This window comes from Bicyclus anynana, chromosome 9, assembly GCF_947172395.1.
Source record: "Bicyclus anynana chromosome 9, ilBicAnyn1.1, whole genome shotgun sequence".
NCBI lineage: Eukaryota > Metazoa > Arthropoda > Insecta > Lepidoptera > Nymphalidae > Bicyclus > Bicyclus anynana.
In genome coordinates, this window is record NC_069091.1 from 8,231,491 (window position 1) to 8,237,793 (window position 6,303).

Consider the following 6,303-nt stretch of genomic DNA (forward strand, 5'->3'; position numbering starts at 1 on the left):
TTCCATTTTGTTCTGACTATGTTGGTAGACCCTCACGCATTGGAGTACAGGAATAAAAGCCTCTTACCTCTCTTGAGCTTTTTAATAAAGAATGAAATAATTAGGTTTACATTCAAACCTGAGTCTCAGTATGGAGAGGAAATAAAAACTTTCTAGGGCAGCATGATAATTATATACGGGGCCGTCATGAATATGGATTGCCAGCTCATTATATGCAATGAATAAAAATGTTCTGGCAAACGAAGCTACGAAAAAAGTTCTATACGTAGACATACTCGCACATCGTATAGACAGAGGTCTAGTATTCAAAACTCCAGCCAATTACTTTTTCAAACATACATTGATGTAAGCGAGGTCATTATCTCGAAAATTCTACATATAATTTTCATCCAAAAATATTTATGTAAGGCATTTTATATTTTTTGCTTTGCCTATAAATGTTTTATTTATAAAAAAAAAGTGTTATTAATCGTATTTTTAATAAAGGCTAATATTCCCCTCGTACTAAGCTTGTGCTATGAGTTTAAGTTTTTTAGTTGTTTCAAGTTTCATAATTATACTCGAGAGGTTTTTTTTCTGCCAGATCATAGTTTTACCTCTAACCGCCAAGTCCACAAGTACCTAACCAATGATAATTTTATACTATAGATCGATTACAAAATCACTGCAAAAAGTGATCCGAATAATAGGCTACAATACTGAGCGCACACATGCACAATTTTGTCTTTAATTCCATTATATATTTATATATAAATACTTCCTGATCACACAACTCGACATCGTAGACGATATTTAGGTATTATTTGTTAAAATAACGTTCATTGTTGACCACAACTAACATTGAGTTGACTATAAATTGCCTCTTTTGAGCGCCTCATTTTTCATGCGCTAGTAACACATCTAACAGTATTTATTGTCATTGTACCTAACTATAAACAGTGTTTAAAATCCATCTAAAACGATGCTAGCAATAAAGATCGCCCAAGTTATGATTAATTGTTAAGATAATAAATTTAAAAAAATTGATTTTTTTTCAAGCATCCGCATTAACCGTAAAGCTGGCAGCGTTATCTCTGAGAATGGGCAAACTAATTATGTAGCCAGGATAACTGTCAGTTCATATTTGCGCCTGTGTTTTAGATGGATGTATTAATGCGGGTAGTAAATGGTTCGCAATGGAACATCAGAGTATGCATATTATTTAAACGTACATACCCAGTTGCATGGATCGGGGTTACGACGAATTGTGCAAACCAAGAGGACGCCGCGAAAAACCTAATAACAAATGCGATGTCGTGAGTGTGGTTTGCCTAAACAGACAAAAACATGAGGTTGTTGAGAAAAGAGAAAAAATAACAAGAAAGAGCGTAGATCGGTTCTACCCCTAGCAGCTGTCAACTTCGTCGTCGTGACAACGATCCATGCAACTCGGTCGAAATATCGACATTAAAAATCTCGTCGTTTTATCGTGGTATGTACCTGTTTAAATAATATTCATAATGAACAACCACGAAATAAGTTTAAAATTATCAGAGTATGCATTGCGTTTATGCATCTATGAAGCGCACGCCACTGGCTATTTATTTATTAGGAGTGTCGAGTCTGTGTTCAAATTGCAAAGAGTCCTGTGGATGTAGCCATGTGGCACACGTCTCTTTCTACAAACGCTAAGGCTTCGAAAATTAAAAAAATCTATGGGAATGATATCCACTATTGATAAGTATATATCACGATATATATGTATATATCCGTGATAGCCCAGTAGATATGATCTCTACCTCTGATTCCGGAGGCTGTTGGTTCGAATCCAGTCCGGGGCATGCACCTCCAACTTTTCAGTTGGGTGCATTTGAAATGTCTCAAACGGTGAAGGAAAAAAATCGAGAGGAAACCTGAATATCAGAGAATTTTCTTAATTCTCTGCGTGTAGGAAGTTTGCCAATCCGCATTGGGCCAGCGTGATGGACTATTGGCCTAGCCCCTCTCATTCTGAGAGGAAACTCAAGCTCAGCAGTGAGCCGTATATGGGTTGATTATGATGATGATTGATAGGTCACGAGCTCGAGTCTCCTCTCAGAATGAGAGCGGTTAGGCCAATAGTCCACCACGCTAGCCCAATGCGTATTGGCAGACTTTACCCACGCAGAGAATTAAGAAATTCTCCGGCGTGCAGGTTTCCTAACGATGTTTTCCTTCACCGTTTGAGACACGCGATATTTAATTTCTTAAAATGAAAACAACTGAATAGTTGGAGGTGCATGCCCCGGACCGGATTCGAACCCACACCCTCCGGAATTGAAGGCAGAGGTCATATCCCTTGGGCTAGTATCCTATATAGTACTGATCATTTAGTAGCACACCTAAATACACTGATGATATAGCATTTTTGCAATGCAATACGTAATACGTCTCCACGTTCATAATATTAAGAGCAGTGAGACGGCAAATCTTAATTAGGTTACAAAAAAATAAGGAAACAAAAGTCTGCCCTAAATTTTCCTTTGTTACAGTAAAAGTCGTTTCAAGATGCGATGTTAAATGCTTGTAGGTATAAATTACTCCACGCTCCGTCACTCAAAGACCCTTGTAAGCGCACTTAATCCCGGAATGTCATAATAAGCTACTTACCACTAGTCGAGCGAAATCTCAGCACTTAACCAAATACAAAATACGGTGGTCTGGGGAGCTAATACTTAACACTGTATATATATTTTAATTATTATTAGAACAAGTTTCGCATCCCTTGTTCGTTCGTTATCAACCCATATTCGGCTCACTACTGAGCTCAAATCTCCTCTCAGAATGAAAGGGGTTAGGCCAATAGTCCACCACGCTGGCCCAATTCGGATTGGTAGACTTCACACACGCAGATAATTAAGAAAAATCTCTGGTATGCAGGTTTCCTCACGATGTTTTCCTTCACCGTTTGATACTCGTGATATTTAATTTCTTAAAATGTACACTACTAAAAAGTTGGAGCTGCCCCGGATCGGATTCGAATCCACACCATCCAGAATTGGAGGCAGAGGTTATATGCACTGGGCTATCACGGCCTCCCTTGTTAGATTTAGATAATTATCATAAAGGTACTTGGAGGCCATTGGATCAGCTTCCACCTTCACACAGGAAGTAAAACTTTATGAATGTAATAATGTTAATCAATTAAAAATTATGTTTATTAAAAGAGCTACTGTAGAGTTTCTTGCCGGCTCTTTAGTAGAACCAGCTTTCCGAACCGGTGGTAGTCTATAAAAATAGTCAACTGACGTTTGAAAGGCCTACTTGAAATAATATATTTTGGTTATGATTTTTGATTAGAAACTGCTACATAGCCTACTCACTAGGCCAACGGCCAAGTGTTTAGCCTTCGTGGCTTCGGACCACGAAGTCCTAGATTCGAACCTCGAGCAATAACACAGTAATAATATGGGAGATTTTATATTGAGGTAAACTTCAGAAAAAATTGTATAATATTTGTAAAAAACAAATAATGGTACACTATTCCAAATGTATATCTATACTAATATTATAAATCTGAAGAGTTTGTTGGTTTGTTTGTTTGAACGCGCTAATCTCAGGAACTACTGAACCGATTTGAAAAATTCTTTCAGTGTTAGATAGCCCATTTATTGAGGAAGGCTATAGACTATATATTATCCCGGTATTCTTACGGGAACGGAAACCACGTGGGTTAAACCGCGTGGCGTTAGCTAGTATATTATACGCTAAAGCTGCTGAAATAGTAACAAATATTAAAAAGTAACTTGATAATAATGTACGTCTTATTTACAACTATTCCTCGTAAAACATTTTATATAAAAAGTTTTTTATATTTTATAGAAGTAAGTAATAGTTATTTCATATTTCCTACACAAACATACAGGTAGGTACAAAGAAAATATTAAGATACCCCCGCAATACTAGCCCCAGGGCATTCAAAGTAAAATTATCAAAGCAGTAATAATAGAGAGGGTTTTCTCTTACCCGCGTCCCACAATCGCCACAGAACAACAAAGGTGCAGATATAAAACCGAGTCTTATAAGGGAAACTTTGCTATTGTTACATCTGAAACCAGGGGTTGCATTGTTCGACTTATATTAAACTGGGAATTCTATACTTATATCAAAGGATTACTCTAAAATGCGGTCATAAGGTGGCTTCTACTGTACGAGTAATATCATGAAAACCAAGCTTACAATGTCTTGTTATCAAGAAAATATTTTCCAAGCTTATGCAGAACATAGCGGTGTTATGCGATTTCGTCCGCGTTATTATTTTTAAATTCTCACACCTGATGTTAAGTCACAATGACTAGCCGCATTTACATTTGTCTGACGTGTCGTGTCGTGACGCATCAGACCAGAATCGGTATCATACAGTTTGTATGGCAACGGTTACACTATGTGTTGTGACATGTCGTGATGGCTTCTGACGTGCCGTATACAAAATGTATGATACTGATTCTGTTCTGATGCGTCACGACACGACACGTCAGACAAATATAAATACGGCGTATGATGTAAGCGTAAGTTTTTTATCGTGAGTGTTATTAAAAATAAGTTTCTTATTGGTCGAGCGCCGCCACGTCCGGCATGTTAGGAACCTTTTACAATCTTAGTTATTTAAACATTAAATAATTAAAACTTAATTCCATGAAAACCTGATTCTAATATTGCCGACATATATATCTTCAGATACTTATCAATCATATCAATTATATCGTCAGAGTACTTATCAAGTATCAAGTATGACGAGTTAGGATGTTAAGATGTTGGTGGCAAAAAACGGAATATACAGATACGTAATAGGTATGGACGTGCCTTAATGAAGAGATTTCCGTATCCAACTTACTTGAGAATTTGAATAGTTTCCGCCCGCGACTGTCCGCAGCCGCACGGAATTTCTGTAACCACGAGACCAAAAGAATTTCCGCAAAGGAAAAGTATCCAACTCCACTAGTTATGAAATTAAGTCGATTAGAAACTTCCACCAACAATCCTCACTTAAGAAACGTAATTTTATGATTTTTTTTATCGGTCGATTATTATTATTATAACATTTCGCTTGGTTTAATTATACCTAATATCACTGATTTTTATACATCTCAAACATAAGGGGTTCGATACGCCTATAATACACAGTGGTGTCCCAAGGTGCTGGAATGGCGGCCCCGCACCGAAAACAGCAGTGTTGGGGACCTCCCACTAGGTAGACCGAGGATATGAAGCGAGTTGCAGGGAGCCGCTAGATGTTGGCGGCTCGAGACCGTAGTGCTTGGAGCGTAGTCCATGCAAGAGCAATCAAAAATCCGCGCATTTTAAATTATTACAATTTTATTATTATTTGTAATTCACGTAAGGCTGGACACACAGAAGAAGATTGCTAGGGGCATCTAGTTACCTAAATCTTGAGATGAGATGACGATCAGAGATAGATTAAAATCTGGAAAAATATAAAGGCAACTTTTTAATTCGATATTCCACTGGAAACATGATCTACACGCATAAAACCACGGACTCAACTTGTATTAGACGTAAGTAGATACGCCAACTTTACAACCGTGATTTTGTGGATGTTATTGCTGTAAAGCCGGCGCTACATATAGCTTCACATATTTGAACATTTAAATTACGGATTTTGTACACTTACTCGTACTGAACCAACCTGCCAAACTACTATGTATTGCATTGCATTTGAACATAGTCGACTTTGAACACTTCGAAGTACGCTAAAAACTGACATCGTTTGGCTAAGTGCAGTTCAATTGCACAAGCTAGGTGGACCGAAGACATCAAGCGGGTTGCAGGGAGCTAGTTGCTAGTGGCTCGAGACCGTTTTGTTTGGAAGTCCATGCAAGAGGCCTATGGCCAGCAGTGGACATCCATCGGCTGATAATGATGATGATGATGAATTCTTTGCTAACAATGATTCAAAGATACAAAATGAAGTGTTCATTCAAATGTTCAAATCTATCTATCTAGCGCCCGCCGGTATAAAATAGCCATTTCACTCGGCAAAGTACATTTCTTTAGGCACTCATTTGAACAAAGATTCAAAATGCCAGACATAGTTAGCTTCATTCAGTGTTCATAAGTTTGAAACTCTATGTAGCGCCGACTTAATAATATTATGTATGAGCTCTACCAAACAGGTTGAACTTACAAAGTTTTGCGACCCATTTGTTATTTACGATTAAATAGATCCAACAACAACATATTTGTTCTCCCGCCTGTGATATCACGGTAAATTGGTATGTTTTTCTCAAAATATTATATTTACCTTACCTACGGAGTGACGAAAAA